Below are 21,580 nucleotides of genomic sequence, written 5' to 3' on the forward strand. Positions count from 1 at the left end.
TCAAGTGTTGGGGGAAGTTTCAGATTGTAACTCCTCAGAGGAGAGTGTAAGTGATTATAAATTATCTGGATGCAGTAGGGAGGGTGTGCCTGCAATCAACTGTCATTAAAGTGCAGTGAGCTAAAACCCTCCATTTCATTGTTATTTTGATGCTTTATCCTGCTGTTCAAGAAGCAGGCCTGGTTGCTACATGCAGTTCAGAAGGTGCTCAGATATACTTTGGTCTGCTGGTGCTGGCATGAGGGACCAGTAATCCACCTTTTGCTCCTGGCAGAAGGCAACATCTGCTAGCCAACTGCAAACTGTGGGAAATCAGAGAGCACACAGGAGATATCAACCTGCATCTTCGCCAGCAGAAGACCCATTTCAGTGAGTTTATGGACACTAGTGGGGACATCTTCATATACCCAAGGATAGCTACCACAGGCAGCTGTGGTACCTCAACAGTCATCATGCCATCTATCATCCTAAGTATCTTGTCCCAATAGTACACTATCTTTGGGCACAGCCAAGGCAGGTTGCAGGAATCTTGCCCTCTCCTCCCCACATCGCACTCATTTAGTGTCCGCAACACGGACTGTGCAATGTACTTCAAGAGGCATATGGTATAGTCTACGTAGGAATTTAAGGTGTATAAGACAAGGCCTTTAGTTTGGGAAAAGCATACGAGTGCTGTTCTGTTGAATAGAAAAGTGGCAAACTGGCCCCACAGCGAACACAATCCCTCACACTCACTGTACAGCTCACATTGTCCAAACTACCCCTTAGGTGTCTCAGTGCTGCACAGATAGCAGTGGTTAAGGGGCAAGAGGCAACACTGACCAATTCAACAACTATATGTAGGATGTGTGGTTCCGGATGGATCCACTGATGCACAAACTGCACCTTTGGACAGTAATAATAGAGCTCAAGATCAGGAACAGCAACAGCTCCCTGGTCAAAGTATATAGTCAACTCCTTCCACACCAGTCTTGGCTGCTCTTCACCACAGGAAACACAGGGAAGCATTATCAGGTGAGACTTGAGACGGTTAAGAAACACTCCTGCCAAGGGCATGAGGGTATTAACAAATAAATAAAGAAATGTATGCAGTATTATAATTTTGGCTATATCCACTTTCCCAGCCATTGATACATGTAATTTAGACTATCACAGGACCTGATTCTCTAGCTATGTGGCAGCCCTTTCAAAATTCTCTCGCCTGACCTTGGCAGTGTCTCAGCTAATCCATACCACCAGGTATTTGACCACGGAGTCGGCCCACATCAGGGGGAAAGCCATGTCAAAATGGGTGGTTGCTGAGGTCAGGAGAAAAATGATAGATTTAGCCCAGTTGATAGTGATCCCATTCAGTTTGCTTAATCTGATAAACTCCTGCAGAACAGTCACCTGGTTGTGTTCTTACTCCTGCACATATACTATGACTTTGTCAGCTTACATTAATACAGTAATTCTCTGGGGTATAAAGTTCAGGTCATGCTCAGTTTGGTGCTGTCTTAGCCAAACCTCCCAGGGTTCTATGGCATTTGGAACATCACCAGGGACAGTGGCCAGCTCTGCTGCTTGTCTCTTCTGATGGAATCTGCAGGTAAGACCATTCCTTTTACCAGAAAACAGGTAGCGGGGTGCAAGTAGAGCAAAGGTATCAACTTTAGGAAGCCAGGGATGAGACCTATACGCATAGGAGAGAGAACAGGTAGGGACAATCCAGGGAGTCAAATGCCTTTAAAGCGTCCAAGAAGACAGCCACTGTTCAGAAATCACAAGATAAGGGATGGAGGACTGTGAAAAGGGTACATAGGTTATGTGAAATTGACTGTCCAGGTATGAAGCCATATTGATCCAGTTGTGCAGTGTGTGGGAGGAGCGGTAGCAAGCAGTCAGCAATGAGTTTGGCCAATATCTTCCTGTCAATGTTGGTCATCGACAAAAGTGGACAAGAGTTATAGTTGTTGGATCTCTTATAGGGCCTAAGCATGGTGATCAAAAGCACCTCCCACAATGTTGGAGGGAGCACTATGGTGGTCCTAGCCTCTTCAAACTCAGATTGTAAGTGTGGAGCAAGTAGCTCAGAATATTCTTTGTAAAACTGGGCAGAGAGCTCACCCAATCCCAGGGTTTTGCCACTATTCATTCTCCACATCACACTATCTTGCCACAGCAATTGTATCAAGTCAAAGTACTCCAATATTTCACTATGAGTAACTCTCAGGTTGGTTTTTTATAGCATTATTTAGTACTGTGCCATCACACCTATTACTTCCTCAATGGAATGACAGTGTCAACCCGCAGCATCTGAAAGATCTGTTGAAGACTGAATTTCAGAGCCAGAGTAGGGTCAGTAAATAGATGGGTGTGCCATTGATTCTTACTCTCAATTTGGCTGCTACATGAGTTCATTGGGCAAGCCCACCTTCATGAAAGTTTCTTTGTCTGCAAAAAATCTCTGTGAGCATTCAGAATAGTCTGTGTGAAATCAGGATAGGTGGAAAACTTGTTTACCTGGTACTACAGGTCTCTGGAATCTCTCTGAAGAAATGTAGGAGTGTATCCCAATCCTGATAGTGCACAAGGTGGGCAATGATTGTGTGCTCTGGCACCCCTGCTGGTGGGTGGGTCTCATTGAGTGATTTGCACACTGCACTGAGAATGGGCCAGTCAACTACACCATAATGAGAGATCTGAACATACCCTCATAAGAGAATAGACTTTTTGCAGGTTTCCCCAAAATATTCTCCATTTTTGACATCTAGTTGCTGGTTTTCCAGAGTTCACTGAGGCTTGTTGCCCAAGCCTCATTGCCAATGTTCTTTCCCTTTTCAAAATTATATGATAAATTGGATACCCCCAACTGGCCTGTGCTGACTTACTTATAAGTCCCTAGTATATGGCTTCCAGGTACCAAAGGCATGTAAGGATGACTGTCCAACCAAGAGCTGCAGCACTGGTTGTGCCACTCTGAGTGTGCACAACTTTCAGCTTCCATTGCAAACTGTAAAGGCTGAGCATGCACTGCACACCCGACTTTGCCAATACCGCTAATGTCATACATCCCTTAAGTCCCTTGACTCCATATATAAGTCTCCTCTTAGGCAGGCCTATAGAGCCATATGGCAAGGAGCTGTATATTGTTAAGATAGTGCTATACCTGACAGCCTTAGGGCGGTCACCCCTAACTTTAATGCTTGCCTCCCTCCACTTTTTGGATCGTGTCTTTGCTGGTTTTAAAACTCTGAGCACGTTACCACTGCTAACCAGTGCTATAGTGCATATGCTTTCTCCCTTTAAACTTGATAACATTGGATCATACCCAATTGGATTATTTAATTTACTTATAAGTCCCTAGTGAAGTGCACTATATGTATCCAGGGCCTGTAGATTAAATGGTACTAGTAGGCCTGCAGCACTGATTGTGCCACTCACCTAAGTAGCTTCTTAACCATGACTCAGGCCTTTCATTGCAAGGCCTGTGTGTGCAGTTTCACTGCCAATTCGACTTGGCATTTAAAAGTACTTGCCAAGCCTAAAAATGGGCCTAAGGTATGCCCTGAGTAACCCACAGGGCAGGGTGCTGTGTAGGCAAAAGGCAGGACATGTACCTGTATAGTTTATATGTAGTGTAAAACTCCTAAATTTGTTTTTACATTGCTGTGAGGCCTGTTCCTTTCATAGGCTAACATTGGGGCTACCCTCATATACTGCTTGAATGGTAGCTTCTGTTCTGAAAGGAGTAGGAAGGTCATTTTTAGTATGTCCAGAATGGTGATAAAAATTCCTGCTGACTGGTGAAGTTGGATTTAACATTACTATTTTAGAAATGCCACTTTAAGAAAGAGAGCATTTCTCTGCTCTTAAATCCTACTGTACCTTATAATCCACATCTGGCTGGGTTGAGTTGACATCTCCCTTGTGCATCCACGCAGACACACCCCAAACACAGGAAACTCAGCCTCACTTGCATACATCTGCATTTTGAATGGGTCTTCCTGGGCTTGGAGGATGGAGTGCCTGACACTTACACGTCAAAGGACAGTAACCTTCCCTCACACAAAGGACTGCCACACCCCCTATTGGGATCCTGTCAGACAGGATTGAACTGAAAGGGGACCTTGTGTACTTCTAAGCCACTCTTGGAAGTCTCCCCCATTTCAAAGGCACATTTGGGTATTTAAACAGGGCTTCTGCATCTACTAACTCAGACACTTCCTGGAGAAGAGAACCTGAACCAGAATCTGCAACCTTCCCAGAAGAACTGCCTGGCTGCCCAAAGGACTCACCTGACTGCTTCCTGTGAAGGACTGCTGCCTTGCTGTTGCCCTGCTGCCTTGCTGCTCTCTGGCTATGCTGAGAATTGTTTTCTAAGGGCTTGGTTGGAGCTTGCCTCCTGTTCCCTGAAGTCTCAGGACCAAAAAGACTTCAAATCGACGCATCTTCCCCGGGTGGTCCCAAAACCCCACAACCCGAAGAAGATCCAAGATGAGCGCCGGAAATCGACACAAAGCCTTCCCTGCGTTAAAAAACTAAATGACGCAATGCCATGTGTGGCCCGAGAAATTGTCACACACCTCCCTGCTTTCCACGCATCTCCCCCTCTGTGATTCTCTGTGGAGATTTTGAACACAAACAAGGGGATTTGTGCTTGAAAGAGACATGTGTTGCTTTTAAAAGACTTAAGACACTTTGGCCCTCATTAAAACCCCGGTGGTCAGTGATAAAGCGGCTGTAATACCGCCAACAGGACAGCGGTTACAAAAATGGAATTATGACCACGGTGGAAACCGCTCAGCCAGACAGCCGCTTTAACACACTATTGCCACGGCGGAATCAACAAGCACCACAGCGGTTACCGCCAACAGAAAGGCAGAAGACAATGTACCACCCACATTATTGCGACACGCCTATCAGCCACCTTTTCCGGGGCGGTACCACTACTTCAAAAGCATGGCGGAAAAAGAGCTCAGTAGTCAAAGAACTCAACTGTGGAGACTCAGGGAACAACCACAACGCCATGGAGCCCGAGCTGCACATATTTCCGATGCTCATATACCTTCTGCTGCCTTATGAACTGCAATGCCGGTGAAGATGACCACGGTGAGTACTGCCACCTAGCACATAAGAGAGGGGGGAGGAAAAAGAGGGTGACACACACACACAACACGCAACACCCCTAGCCCCAACACCATACAAACAATCAGATGCAGCAACATTACATATTCCCCCCGTACACCTCAGGTTTCATGCAAGGACAAAAAGATTTGAAGGAACTGAGTGTAATACGATAAAATAACATGAAGAAGTGCATCAAAATACAAACGTATATACATATTTACAAATGGAGGGACACTGCCCAGTCCTCAATATCCGTGAGCCACAGGGCCACAACACATAGGTCAAGGCCCCACCTCACTCCTGCAGCAACACTGAGAGAACACTGCAGGGACATCAGGTCGAAAATACACAGGCACCTCAGGGGGAAGGGGAACGCGGGCACCTCAGCCGGAAGTTGGTACAACACCACTGGCCCTGGAGGGGGGCAATATGCCCTCTGCGCTGTCCTGGGGAGTGCAAAGCCACAGTCTCTCAAGTAGGTGGTTTGCCCACTGCTTGGTCCTGAGGAGTGCAAGGCGACAGTCTCTAAAGTGGGTGATTTGCCCACTGCTTGGTCCTGGGGAGTGCAAGGCGATAGTCTCTCAAGTGGGTGGTTTGCCGACTGCTTGGTCCTGGGGAGTGCAAGGCCACAGTCTCTCAAGTGGGTGATTTGCCAACTGCTTGGTCCTGGGGAGTGCAAGGCCACAGTCTCTCTAGGTTTTGTACCAGACGCCCGTCTTACGATGGAATTACAAGCAAAGAAAATCTCCTCTGTGTGATTCGGTTTTATTAGATCACTTAGGAAGATTCTCAATCTTCTTCCTGTTTCATCCAGAAGAATCCTGGTCCAAGCATTGGTCCTTTCCCGCCTTGATTACGGGAATTCTCTTTATCTTAGTTCCCCGGAATATGTAGTAAAAAAGCTGCAAATTGTGCATAACGCGGCAGCTAGATTCCTTACGAACTGTCCCAGACATCTATCTGCCAAGCCGTCTCTGGCAGCTCTCCATTGGCTGCCGATCAAACAGCGCATACATTTTAATTCTATGTGTATCACCCATAGAGCTCTACACAACAGAGGTCCACATTTCCTTAGAAACCAAATCTCCATTTATGCTCCTTCGAGACACCTCAGATCATCATCTACTCAGCAGATCTATATACCCCGTGTCAACAGGTCAAGGGGCGTAAACTCTTTTATCATTAAGGCTGCCCGTCACTGGAATTCCCTGCCTCCGAACTCCGCCACAAACCTTCTTAATCTCTTTTTAGGAAGACGTTGAAAACTACTCTCTTCAGCAGCTAGCCTGTCCTTTTTCTTCTCTCAAGAACTTTCCTGTACCTTTAGCGCTGGGATGCCCTAGGGTAGCTACGCGCTCGATAAATTCAGAAAACGAATCTAAACTAAACTAGTGGATGTCTTCTTCCACTGGTTCCGGGGGGGGCATTGCGCCCAGTGTGCTTCATCCTGGGAAGGATGGGATGAGTGGATGGCTCCTTCACTGATTCTGGAGGGGGCATTGTGTCCAGTGTGCTTCATCCTGGGAAGGATGGGGTGAGTGGATGGCTTCTTCCACTGGTTCTGGAGGGGGCATTGTGCCCTGTGATGCAGTTCTTGGGGAGTGGAAGGTCACAGTCTCTCACCTGGGTGTCAGACCCACAGGATTTGCAGGGGCAAGGATGCACAACAGCCCATGGATTCAGGACCACACACTGTCCGCCGGCGATGACAGCTGCTCAGTGGTGGCAGTGCTGGTGCTGGTGTCGGGGCTCGCAGTGGTGGGGGGAGGATCCAACCCATCCCCTTCAGCCTCGGACGGCTGCCCACTGGAGCTGGTGCTGCTGGCAGTGGTGCTGGTGGCGGTGCTGATGGCGGTGCTGGGGTTGGGGCTGGCAGTGGTGGAGGGAGGCCCCAGCCCATCCCCTTCAGGCTCGGACGGCTGCCCACTGGGGATTCTGCTGCTGGCAGTGGTGCTAGTGGTGGTGCTGGCAGTGGGGGGGGGAGCTCCAGCCCATTCTCTGCAGCCTTGGACAGCTGCCCACTGGGATTGCTGCTGCTGGCAGTGGTGCTGGTGAAGGTACTGTCGGCGGTGCTGGTGACAGTGCTGGCAGTGGTGGGGGGAGGCTCCAGGCCGTACCCTGCAGCCTCGTACGGCTGCCCACTGGGGCTGCTCCTGCTGGCAGTGGTGCTGGCAGCGGTGCTGGCGACGATGCTGGTGACCGTGCTGGCAGTGGTGGGGGGAGGCTCCAGCCCATCTCCTGCAGCTTTGGACAGCTGCCCACTGGGGCTGCTGCTGCTGGCAGTGGTGCTGGTGACGGTGCTGGTGGCGGTGCTGGTGGCGGTGCTGGCAGTGGTGGAGGGATGCTCCAGCCCATCCCCTGCAGCCTCGGACGGCAGCCCACTGGGGCTGCTGCTGCTGGCAGTGGTGCTGGTGCTGGTGGCGGTGCTGGCAGTGGTGAGGGGAGGCTCCAGCCCATCCCCTGCAGCCTCGGACGGCTGCCCACTGGGGCTGCTGCTGCTGGCAGTGGTGCTGGTGGCGGTACTGCCGGAGGTGCTGGTGTCGGTGCTGGCAGTGGTTGGGGGAGACTCCAGCCCTTCCCTTGCAGCCTTGGATGGCTGAACCACCATGGTTGGTGGCGAGGGCTCCGAATGAGTCCCAGCACCAGGCCTCCTGTCCTTCCTGCCTGCTGGTGCAGGCCCCTTGCCCTTCCTGTCAGTAGCTGGGGATTTCTTCTTGCCCTTCCCTGTCGCAGCTGGTGGTGTCTCCTTGCCCTTTCCAGACGCTGCTGGTGGTGCCTCTATGCCCTTGCCTGTCATAGCTGGTAGTGCCTTGGTCTTCCTAGATGCTGCTGGTGCAGGCACCCTTTAAGTTTTGCTGCCTAATGCCTGGGATCCTCTCTCACCTGCAGTAGCTGTCGACACTGTAGTGAATCCCAGTTCATTTTAATGGGATAGCATAAGTTCGCTTAGCCGCTGGCTTGTAGACTTGTGCCCCCATCACCTAGTGACTTTTAACCTACTTAGCTTGCCCTGTCTTAGCCCATTTAATTATTTATTTCTTCTAAGATGGCTGCCTTGTTTATAGTTAGGCCACTTTTTATGAGTTACATTATCAGTGTCACTGTGCCAAGGCGTCAAGATCAAGCAGCAAAGACAAACAAACAGTAGGTGTTCACACTTAGGGATTTTCCCTCTCTATACTTTCGAGGGATTGTTGATATTAATTGCCATCCCAAGCATACTAGTATAGGACGGGATAGTTTGTGAGCCAAACCTAAAAAAATTGAATTACCATGTACCACCCATAAGGAAGGTACAAAGCAGGCACAAGAGGGCTCTAAAAAGCGCTGGGACAAACAAAAAGATTTCAAAGAAAAAAGAAATAAGAGAGCTGATTCTCCACATCCGGAGTACTCCGAAAGGAAGTATAATCTCAGAAGTAGGGAGCACATTAGAACTCCTGACAGATATACTGTTTCACGCCCCTCTCGTTCCTTTTAGGACGCACCGGATAAACGTAGCGAGAGAGGGGGCCGTCAAGATCGACATCCGGAATACGTGAAAGAAAAGAAAGACTCACCACAGTCTGCCATTAAAAAAGAAGAAAAGACTCCTCAGCAAAAGCCGCAGTTTAAAAAGAAGAAAGTGGCAGCACTGACAGTTAAAAATGCCAGTGGTATTGAGAACACTGTTGAGGAACAAGAAGTGGGTCGTAACTCTGTTGGACAGCACGGCAGAGGTCACAATATGTCGCCAGAGTCTGAAAGATCACCTGGATGCGACAGCAACTACCGATTACATCGCGGTTGAGACAGCGGATGGCCGCGTTCTTCCCCCCGATAGGGTTTATGATTTGACAATTCAGATAGAGGGAGACGTGAAATGCACTATTAGTGTAATATTTTGGGATGAACTTACTAGTGATATCCTATTGGCTGAGAGAGACTGGCCACCTGAACACGTCCGCAAGCTCCCGCATGGAGAAGATGTAATTTTGCCTTCTTTCTCCGATCTTGTTCCAGAAGCAGCGAAAGAAGCCTATGCTGCTGAATGGGCTTTAGCGCAGGCACCTGCACTATACTGTAATCATGTAGGTTGGGACAAGGAGTCTCCTTGTCATATTATTCCCGTTAGGTCTACACCCCAACCGCAGCGACAATACTCTGAAGCGAAAGCTCCGGTGAAGGAGATACTATCACAACTTGAGTACCAGGGAGTAATTGAGCCCTGTACATCTGCGATGAATAACCCATTCTTCCCCGTTGCAAAGCCAGATCATTCATGTAGAATAATGGTTGATTATAGACACTTAAATAGTCATACACCCACATATGCTATACAAAACTCACACAGCACAGCACTGATAAACAATATAGTGCGTAAAAAGTATAAAACTACATTGGATATATCTAATGGATTTTTCTGCCAGAATTTAGCACATGAAAGTAGGGACCTAAGTGCATTTTCATTTGGCTCTCAGAAACGCTTTTGTCGTTTACCTCAAGGCTATAAAAATAGCCCAGGCCTGTTTTCAGCCCGTGTATCATCAATTTTGCACGAGATTGATTCCGATGCATTGTCCTATGTGGATGATATCTATCTCACTGACGACGCCCTCAACATTCATCTTGCGAGGGTCGATCGGATCATTTTGGGATTTGCAGACCTCGGTTATAAATTTTATTTTAAGAAAAGCAAGATAGCCTTTCTTGGTGTTTTGTTCCTGGGATATGAGCTATCAAACGAGGGGAAGAGCCTGGCCCGCACTTCCTGGAAAAGTGTGCTCAACTACAGCCTCCGAACACACTTAAGAAATTACAGTCATTACTGGGTTTCTTCAATTTTGGCAGAACATACATTCCAGATTATGCAGAACGCATGAAGCCACTTTATGGCTTAATTCAGCCCAATTTTTCTAGCAGGCAATGGACGATTGAACACACACACATCCTTAGAGACATGCAGGGGGACATGCTAGAAGCGAAACACTTACACACACATGACAATAAAACAAATTTGGTCATCAGAATAATTGCTGGTGCCCTTGGATTTACTTATGTCACCTTTAATGAGGATGACACAGTGCCGATAGCATATAAATCACATTTATATTCAAATGCTGAAAAACGTTTTGCACCTACAGAAAAGATTCTGACAGCAGTTCAGATGTCCGTCATAAAAGAGAGGCCACTTGCCCAGGGGAAACGCATTATTGTTGTCTCCCCGGTGCTGGTCTTAGAGGCTGTCACTAAAGCGAGCGTTCCGAATGCTAAGGCATTACATCCACGCTGGATTCAATGGGCAACGTCTCTGACCGCCACTGATGTCGATTATGTATTCGATCCAAGGCTTCAGACACAAGAATTTCTCCAGTATGAACAGGAGTAACCGGCTCCTCTAAATATCTTGCCACTAAACAGTTATAATACTATCATTTATACTGACGGATCAGCACAACCGGCTGTAGGTACTAAACAACAGTACTCGCCAGCTTGCGCAGCCGTGTGCGGAGTGATGGAAGATGGAGTTTTCCACCCTCACAATACCTACACGCAGACCTTAGGGGACTGCACAGCCCAGTTGGCTGAAATTAAGGCTCTTCTTCTAGCACTCAAACATACTGAGGCAGGAAGCCAGACTTTGATAGTCTGTGATTCATATTACTGCGTTCAGTCATACAAGGAATATCTCAATCATTGGAAACTGAACGGGTTTAGGGATTCTAAAGGAAACACCATTAAACACAAAATGTTGTGGGGAAGGGTGGCTGATCTTAAGGATAAGCTACCATGTGCCCATGTAGTTCATACATTAGGAAACCAACATGTAGGGATACCTGTTGCCGGCAATACATTGGCTGATGAAGCGGCCAAGGCATCAGTAGCTACGTCTTCTGTGGCTGCAGTGACTCGTTCTCGGACGAGATTGGATAATGAAATACTGATTGCCGTTAAAGCTTCGGCTGCAGGCAAGACCCTTCCGAAAGGTTACCCTACAAACTATGCTTACCATATCAGTGCACAGAATGTTGCTTATACAACAGTTCCTGGGGTTGGTGATCGAGTGATCCCCAATGAAGACCAGAGATTAGAGCTAATTACAGCCGCACATGAGGGTGTCGCTTCTGCACATGCTGGTATACAGGCCACGATAACAATTCTACAGCAAGGATACTGGTGGCCTGGTCTATGCAGATGGACTAAACAGTATGTCCTTTGCTGTGACATTTGCCAGCAGATTAAGGGCTCTAATATCAAACGCCCTCCGCAGACATCCCTCTTAGTGTCAGCCAAGCCACTCCAGTGTGTGTACCTAGACCATTGTGGTCCCTTACAGCCTGATGGTGCATACAAATACATTTTAGTGGCTGTGGATTCCTGTTCTAGATTCCTGTGGGTATGGCCACAGCGGTCGGCTGACGCCCGGACTGTTATAAAAGATTTGCTGATCTTTATCGGTACATATGCGGTTGCAGCATTCCATTCGGACCAGGGCCCTGCATTTGCCTCTAAAGCATTCAGGGACACCATGGGGACGATGGGTGTTGAACTCCATTACTCCTCACCATACCATCCCAAGGGAAATTTGGTCGTGGAGAGGTGGAATTGTGATTTAAAGCAGTCCTTAACAGCTCGAGTATTAAGTTCAGGCCGCAGTTGGTTACACCACCTTTATGGGGTCCAGATAGCACTGAATAATCTGCCAAGACGGTCCTTGGGGGGTCAGTCTCCATATGAGGTTCTCTTTGGGATACCTATGTATGTCCCCGATCTTGATGCCCCTGTTATGATGGCAGAAGAAATGCCATTTGACATAAAAGAACGTCTCACTGTTTTACAGGAGCTTCAACAATTTTGTGATGATAAATCATCTGCAAGTGCTGCCACCTTAGGAATAAGGGAATTGGCGAAAACTTCGACTGGCTGGATTCCTAACGTTGGGGATCTGGTTTGTGAGAAGATCGCTGTGAAAAAGGGGTTCGGTCCCTCATACAGAGCACCTGTACCAGTCTTGGGAATAAAAGGCACCAGGACTGTCATCCTACCACCATTGTCTGGTTCTAAATTGAATAGATTCATATCCATTGATGACATCAAATTATACCATGTGGCCGATTCTCCACAGTAGACCAGGAGGTCCCTTGGGTGGTTCCCGATCCCCTCTCACTACCCAACAGGACATCCATCTACATAGTAGGATGAACATCACTGCTACTGACTATGCAACTATGTCGACTGCTGTTCCAGACACTTCCTCAACCATGGGGAGGGCGGAAAATGAACTTTTGTTGGTTCTAGTCACATCCTCGGTGACCACCCCGCTTCAAGATTTGGCTGTATTTTACACGAACACTTCCACGACTAATGACGTTGTTTATCAGGAACCTCCACGAGCGGTGGATCAGATTTCAGCGGGTCCTGTGTTTGCAGAGACTTCCTCTGGCTATTTCATTGACATTGATGATTATTCGGATTCCTCCTCAACTGTGTCTGACAAACTTTCAAAAAGTAGTAAGCTGTATCGATGGCTTAAAAATAACTATTTGATCTACCCATGGAACTATCTATGGTTCTGTTTGACATTTATTGCATTGTTTTTATGGATTGGTTTTGTGACTGTTTTCTTTTTGCTTATAGATGGTCACTATATTCCTGATCGCTCCTCAGTAGAGCCTGTTGATGAAATTTTAACACCACATCATTCTTCACATAAGGTCCGAAGAGATTTGTCCCCTGTGAATATTACAGCGATACCCATTGATGATGGGATTGTGTGCGAAAAAGTTCCATTCGATATATACTCGCCTACAGAGATTATTCAAATACCATACGTGTTCAAAATTTCAATGTCTGATGTTATTACACCTAATGTTGTCTCTGATGATTGGAATGTCCAAACCGTTGATTCCATGCTAGCTGAAATGAAGGACTATTCCGCTTTTGGAAGTGATGATGTATATGATTATACAATGAATTATGGGGAAATGTTCTGCCATAACAATTGGGGACATCACTACCTACACCGTGCCACTAGATATAGGCCTCTCTTGAACTACACACAGTGGGAACACTGTTCGACACCACAGGAGGGGAGTCCAAAGTACTACAGCGATAAATTTACGTACTTTTCCAGGCATGATACAAGAAAAGCAGAGTCGTATTATTTTATAATACCTCCGGCACAAATTAGAAAACTTTTGCTAACAGATACAAAACTGATTTATTCAGATCCCTTTGTTTCCCGGCTCTCGCTTGAGGGTTACGAATATTTGAAAAACACTATTGATTTGAAAAGTGTATGGGGAACACAAGATTGGCACATACAGGGTAAGGAGGCTTTGTTTCGGGCAAGCCTGATTCCTGTGCAAATGATTTTCTTAAATGACACTATTGAGCAGACATCCTGTCTGGGGTTAGCAAAAATTAAAGACCTGAACACGCCCAGTATCCCTACTCCGACAAAATTTAGAGATTGGCAACACTTTCTTAATGTCTCAGAAGACAGGCTAGATGCAATGGTTAAGGATGGTACCTATAATTCTTCACTTTCCCGTCCCGGCGGATGGTTGGTTTGGCCGTCCGACACTGATGAGTGTCAAAAGCGTTTCTTGAACTCTTCAGGGGTTTTTTCAATTAACAGGCCTGACCCTCGCTTTCTATCAGGTCAACATACAGGTATAATTACAACATACAGTGTGGGTAAGCTGTGCCAGCAGTGGGTGCAGACAAACACGTTAACAGCGGTTAAAAAACACCTCAACACTCATTCTGACAGTATAGACTTACAGGATTTCCTGTTAGGTCCTAGGAAGCAGCGCTCGAAACGGTTTTTATATGCTCTGTTCAATGAAATTTGGAAACTTTCCCATATTGAGGCTGCTGCACGTTTACGGCAACTAGATAGGGAAAATTTGGAAAAGACATTAGCTGTTGTCGACAATGGCATGAACACGCTGTCCAACAGGATTTATTCACTATCAAATATAGTGTCGTCTGCTATTGATATCACTCAGACAGACTTGTCCCGGTTATCATGGGCAAACACAGCTACGTTCCATCATGCAGCTTGGTTGGACATTACAGACGCTGAAAAGTGGCCACATTCCGTGGAGGTACATTAATGGGAGTGAATTATTCACTGCTTTTAATTTTTTCCAGGGAACAAGAGACAATGGGGGTCATTCTGACCTCGGCGGTAAAAGGCGCTTACCGCCGGTCAGAAGACCGCCATAACACCACCGCGGTAAACCGCCACGGTCATTCTGACCCGCAACTGGCAAACCGCCTAAAACCCGACATCAACAAAATTCCGCCACAGCAACGGCCAGCGAAAAACTGGCGATGACCAAACCTCCACCGTCACGCCAACAGAAATACGCCCATGCCATTCCGACCCATAAATCCCCGCAGCGGTCTTTCAACCACGGTATTCCATTGGCGGTACACACCGCCGCGGTCAAAATACACACACCTTTACAAAACACTACCACATTGGACAATTCAAAATACACACACCTGAGACACATACACACACCACTCCCACACACCCAATACAATATAAAACACACCCCCACATCACCCACAAACCCTTACGACCACAATTGCGACTGAAGGACAGAGAGAGACAGCACAGAATAGAGTAGACCATCACACAGAGGCAAATCACAACATCACCCACACAATATCCACGCACAAAACACCATACACCACCACACTCACCACACTCTACAACACATACACCACCCCTCACCTCATCCACACCACCCCATGGCACCCCAAAGACACCCCAGGTTCTCTGACGCAGAACTCAGGGTCATGGTGGAGGAAATAGTTCGGGTAGAGCCCCAGCTCTTCGGGACACAGGTGCAGCACACCACCATTGCCAGGAAGATGGAGTTATGGCAAAGAATAGTGGACAGGGTCAACGCTGTGGGACAGCATCCACGAAATCGGGATGACATCAGGAAGCGGTGGAACGACCTACGGGGGAAGGTGAGTTCCATGGTATCAAGGCACAACATCGCGGTGCAGAAGACTGGCGGCGGACCTCCACCTACTCCCCCAGAATTCACAGCATGGGAGGAGGAAGTCTTGCACATCCTGCATCCTGAGGGCCTCGCAGGAGTAGGCGGAGGAATGGACTCTGGTAAGTCAAATCTTCACTACTTCATTCCCCCCACCCCACCTGCATGCCAAATCATACCCCCACCCTCACCCCCACCCCATCACACCAACTCCTTGCAAATGGCTCACCATCACAACCCACCCATCCCAAAACCTAGCCCTGCATGCGTCCCCAAAGCATGGACACCCATCACCAAAGCATGCCCACTGCACATACCCATCTCCCCCACAAGCCACCATCACAAAAGCCCCCACAAGGGAATGCCAGCACTGGGGTACACGGCCACCCACCCATTACACGAAATGGCACACACAGAAGCAATAACCATACTCTTATACCCCTGCAGGACCCGAACGCCACCACACCGCCCAGGAGGGTCCAGAGATGTCCATCCCACCCCCAGAAGAGGCCCCCAGTGATGACAGCAGCTCTGTCTCCCTGGACCCAGATGACCAGCCCGGCCCATCGGGGACCTCGGGACAGTCGGTTCCCCACAGACAGCCACAGGCTACAGCAGACCTAACCCCCTCTGGGAACACCAGCACAGCTCCCACCCAGCGGGCCCATGCCTCTGTCTCCAGGACACGTCAATCAGCGGTGTGTCCACCACTACAGGGCACCCAGGTTGACCCACCACCCCAACAACAACAGGGACCTGTGGGCAGTGGTAGTGGGCACACGGTCCAGGGGACAGAGGCCCAGGGAAACAGGGGAACTGGGAGGGCTGCTGTGCGACAGGGGGGGGACAGGCCCAGGGAACCGACTCTCCAAGAGGCCCTCTTCTCCATCATGGGAGCATACCACCGCTCCCAGGAGACGATGGCTACGGTACTGGCCAGGTTCCAGGAGATCCAGGTACTGCAGGAGGAACAGTACATGGGGTTCAGAGAGGAACTGAGAAACATTAGTTCCGCAATGGGGACCATCGTCGTGGCTCTTAACCAGATAGTCACCACATTGCGGGACCATGTGGCACCACAAAGGGCCCCTGTCACTAGCATGGACCCAGACCAGGCTACCACCTCCGCCGGCGCTAGTGGACAGGAGGCTCCCACACAACGACAGGCCACCAGAACCCCACCTCCTGCAGAAGAAGAACCACCCCGCAAGCGGTACCTGAGATCTCAGAAGAAGACAGAGTAGGATGCCAAGACCCCCGCCAGCAAAGGATACCCCCTGATGTCATCCCACTGTCCCACATTGTCACCCTGTCCAAACTTAAACTGCCCCTGCTCCATCCTTCCACAGGCATATGGACAATGCACCTGTGAGACTGAAAACTGGACTCTGCCATGGACATTACTCCACCATCACCCATCACCGTTTTTCAATCATGTCCCTAAATTTAGCACTTTAATAAAATCACTTATTGCACTTAAAAAATCTGGAGTCTGCTTGGATTTTGAACAAATGTATTAGACATAACGGTGCCAAAATGTTCAGTTACATTGTGATGACAACATACCACTGTCACACAGCTGTAGTCCATGGGCAAACAAAGCAGAGGTCACGCAGTGGGGCCCACAGCTCTGAAAACGGAAGGGAAAGTCACAACTCAGTTAACAGGAACTGGGGGGAAACACATACAGTAGAGAGGCAGGAGACTTTAAGTAAATGTAAAATGGCGGGGTTGATTCGTACCTGTGTGCTACTGAAAATACTGTTGTATCACTGTGTCCCTGTTGTCTGTGTCGTCCCCGTCGTCTTCCTCCTCTTCACTCTCCACAGGCTCCGCAGCTGCTACAACACCACCATATAGACCATCCTCCTGCAGGAAAGGCACCTGGCGTCGCAAAGCCAGGTTGTGAAGCATACAGCAGGCCACGATGATATGGCACACCTTCTTTGGTGAGTACATTAGGGATCCACCTGTCATATGCAGGCACCTAAACCTGGCCTTCAGGAGGCCGAAGGTCCGCTCGATCACCCTCCTAGTCCGCCCATGGGCCTCATTGTACCGTTCCTCTGCCCTGGTCCGGGGATTCCTCACTGGGGTCAGTAGCCACGACAGGTTGGGGTAACCAGAGTCACCAATTAGCCACACACGGTGTCTCTGTAGCTGTTCCATCACATAAGGGATGCTGCTATTTCGGATGATATACGCGTCATGCACTGACCCAGGGAACTTGGCATTTACATGGGAGATGTACTGGTCAGCCAAACAGACCACCTGGACACTCATCGAATGATAACTTTTTCTGTTCCTGTACACCTGCTCACTTTCACTGGGGGGAACCAAAGCCACATGGGTCCCATCAATGGCACCAATGATGTTGGGGATATGTCCAAGGGCATAGAAATCACCCTTCACTGTAGCCAAATCGCCAACCTCAGGGAAAACAATGTAGCTCCGCATGTATTTCATCAGGGCAGACAACACTCTGGACAAAACCTTAGAAAACATAGGCTGAGACATCCCTGATGATATGGCCACTGTTGTTTGGAATGATCCACTTGCCAAAAAATGGAGTACTGACAGAACCTGCACCAGAGGGGGAATCCCTGTGGGTTGGCGAATGGGGGACATCAGGTCTGGCTCCAGCTGGGCACACAGTTCCTGTATAGTGGCTCGGTCAAGTGTGTATGTCAGTATGACATGTCTTTCTTCCATTGTCAACAGGTCCACCAGCGGTCTGTACACGGGAACATTCCTCCATCTCCTCGCAAGTCCCAGCGGACGGTGCCTAGGAAGGACAACATGGAGCACAGAGTCAAGCAACCCACAGGTGCGTAACCACAGCTTGCACAGAACACGATTCGCTATGCATTGAATGGCTTGTATGAGTGGCAATGCAACGCCTAGGCCTGTGTGACGCAGTAGAAATTAAGCCATGTGGGCCCTTGAAATGGCGGCTGCCTGACCTGTGAAGTGTGACAATGGGATGTGAGGTCAATGCGCTGGCGTGGCACACCGTGGCGGTAGGCGGTCGAAGACCGCGGCGCAAAGCAGCATTGTTTAACATTGAACCCTATGGGTCTCAGGAGCCAATGACGATGTGTGCCGGCGGTCGCGGTACGCACCGCCGCGGTACGCACCGCCGCAGACGTGACCGCCATTTTCTATCTGCTTAATCACTCGAGACCTGATCATCCACAGGAGAGGACCTATACTGCAAGTGCTGCTGTGACCTCGGTCTGGAAGAGACAATGGCTGCTGCGACTGGGGAAAGGCCCCCTGCCTTCACATCTGAGGAATTGGAGAAACTTGTTGATGGGGTCCTCCCCCAGTATGCGCTACTCTACGGTCCTCCAGACCAACAGGTAAGTACACTTGGACCATGCTTTGTGGGCAATGCCTGGGTTGAGTGGGGTGAATGAACGATGGTGCGGAGGGGAGCGTATGAGGCATGCATCAAACGACAGATGAGAGCATGTGCCACATGGCAAGTGTGGGGATGGGGGGACACTCACATTGAGCATGCAGAAAATTCTGATATTGTATTTTCTCTCCCTGTACGTGTCACATAGGTCAGCGCCCATCGCCAAGGACGTCCGGACCCTGGGGGTCCACAACAGACGGGGCACCCACTGCCGCAAGAGGTGGGAGGACATCTGCCGCGGGAGCAGAAAGACCGCAGAGGCTTTGCTGGGGATGGCCTCCCAACGTAGGAGGGGTGCCACGCGTCAATTGACCCCCCTGATGTCTCGGATCCTGGCGGTGGCCTACCCAGATTTGGATGGGCGCGTGAGGACATCACAGCAGACACAAGGGGGTGAGTACACTCTCATTCTGCTACTATGCGCGCAGTGGAGGTGTCTGGGTGGGGGAGGAGGGCTGTGGGTATCCCTAGGCCAGGGCGATTTCTAAAGGCTAGGCCCCTCCGTAAGGCATGGCCCTGTGCTCCCGCCCCTCACCTCTCTAGGGTGCCAAGTACAGCTATCCATGGCCCTGTGTCACCTATGTGTGCAGTTGTCGTCCATAGGCTTGTAGGCCATGGTCCCACTGATTGAGTAGTGTACCCCAAGTGCGTGGCGTAGTGCAGGGGGCTTCTGTGTCTGTCCTCTCCACCAACTGTGTTGCCAATGCATGCACTCAACATGTCTTTATTCTTCCCCCCACCTTTTTTTGTCTGCTCTTCCAGTTCATGTGTGCATTAGCATCATCTGGCGGAGGAGAAGTGGCATTGGAGCACGAGGGAGCTGCATCTCACATGGCCCCGGAGGGCCATGCAACGGACTCTGATTTGACCAGTGAGACAGAGGGCGAGGGGGGCTCCACAACGGGGACCCGTGGAGACATCAGCGACACCGACACGTCCTCGGAAGGGAACTCCCTTGTGGTGGCGGCAACATCCGTGCCCACCGCAACAACAGGTACAGCCGCCACCCAGCGCACCAGCTCCGCCCTCCCAGCAGCCCCTCAGCGTTCGCCCCGTGCCCGCTCGCAAACCAAGGCGGGCATCTCCTTCGCTCCAGGCACCTCAGGCCCTGCCCCAGTTACCCCTGCTGCCCTCAGTGAGGAGGTCATCGACCTCCTCCGGACGCTCATTGTTGGGCAGTCTACCCTTTTGAATGCCATCCAGGGGGTGGAAAGGGAGGTGCATCGGAGCAATGCATACCTGGAGGGCATTCATTCGGGTCAGGCTGCCCATCAGCGATCGTTCAACGCTCTGGCTTCAGCACTGACGGCAGCCATTGTCCCTGTCTCCTGCCTCCCTCCTCCAACTCCCTCCACCCAGTCCCACTCCCCTGTTCCTCTGCCTATCCCAGACATACCTACAGACCAGCCTGCACACACCTCAACACCCAAGGTCAGCTCATCCAAACATAAGCACCACATATCACAGAAGCATTCACACAAGCAACATCCACATGCAGACATGCCAACAGCCACTGCCTCCTCTGTGTCCCCCTCCTCCTTGTCTCCCTCCTCCCTCCCTGTGACGTCCCAACTCACACTTGCATGCACCACTTCATCAGCCACTACGACCATCACCAGCACACCCACCAGAACACTCCGCACACGTGCAGTCACCACCCCCACTGCCATTTACACGTCCCCTGTGTCCTCTCCCAGTGTGTCTGTCACCCCCTCTTCCAAACCACACAAACGCAGGCAGCCACCCACCCAACAGCCATCCACCTCACGACAGCCTCCATCACAAGCACCTGCACCCATAGACAGCACACTTGACTCTCCTACAACCACATCCTCTTCCTCCACTCCCATACCCACTGCACCTACCCTTCCCATTGCTCCCAAAAAGTTTTTCCTCTCCAAAATGAACCTCTTTCCATCACCTGACCCACCCCCCATCTCGTAAAAGTCCAATCTGCACCTCAGCCACCACAACCCCTGGACCTACAAGGATCATAGTCCAGGGATATTGGAGTCCCCCACCTTCGAGGGCAGCCACATCGGCCAGCAGCAAAGGGCCAGCCAGCCCACCCCCTGGTAAAAAAACAAAAAAAGCCAAGGGCCTGCGCGAGAAAACAGAGACGGCAGCCTCCACAGGCACCACCCTGGCACCGTCAGGGAGTGGGGTGCCACCTGGCACATCTCCATAGGGAGGCAAGGGCCACAGAGGATCAGGCAAGGATGGCAAGGGCAGCACGGCTGACAGGTCCGGCAGCAGGCGAGCTGCCCAGGAGGGCCCCACCAGCCCTATTCAGGGGGTGAAGGAGGACACCCACGGGCACGGGCCACCAGCACAGGAGGGCCCAGCAAGCAATAAGTCGGATGGCGAGTGAACACGATCTATTGGCCGGATCTGGTGCCCTGGAGACACATGTGAAGCACGGCTGAACAGGGCCCTTCAAGACAAGCACCGCTGAACAGGGCATCGCCGTGTCAAGAACCGCTGAACAGGGCCCTTCAAGACAAGCACCGCTGAACAGGGCCCTTCAAGACAGGCACCGCTGAACAGGGCCCTTCAAGACAGGCACCGCTGAACAGGGCCCTTCAAGACAAGCACCGCTGAACAGGGCACCGCCGTGTCAAGCACCGCTGAACAGGGGCCTTCAAGACAAGCACCGCTGAACAGGGCCCTTCAAGACAGGCACCGCTGAACAGGGCACCGCCGTGTCAAGAACCGCTGAACAGGGCCCTTCAAGACAGGCACCGCTGAACAGGGCACCGCCGTCTCAAGAACCGCTGAACAGGGCCCTTCAAGACAGGCACCACTGAACAGGGCACCGCCGTGTCAAGAACCGCTGAACAGGGCCCTTCAAGACAGGCACCGCTGAACAGGGCCCTTCAAGACAAGCACCGCTGAACAGGGCACCGCCGTGTCAAGCACCGCTGAACAAGGCCCTTCGAGACAGGCACCGCTGAACAGGGCACCGCCGTGTCAAGAACCGCTGAACAGGGCCCTTCAAGACAGGCACCGCTGAACAGGGCCCTTCAAGACAAGCATCGCTGAACAG

This window comes from Pleurodeles waltl, chromosome 2_2 (genome assembly GCF_031143425.1).
Source record: "Pleurodeles waltl isolate 20211129_DDA chromosome 2_2, aPleWal1.hap1.20221129, whole genome shotgun sequence".
NCBI classification, from domain to species: Eukaryota; Metazoa; Chordata; class Amphibia; order Caudata; family Salamandridae; genus Pleurodeles; species Pleurodeles waltl.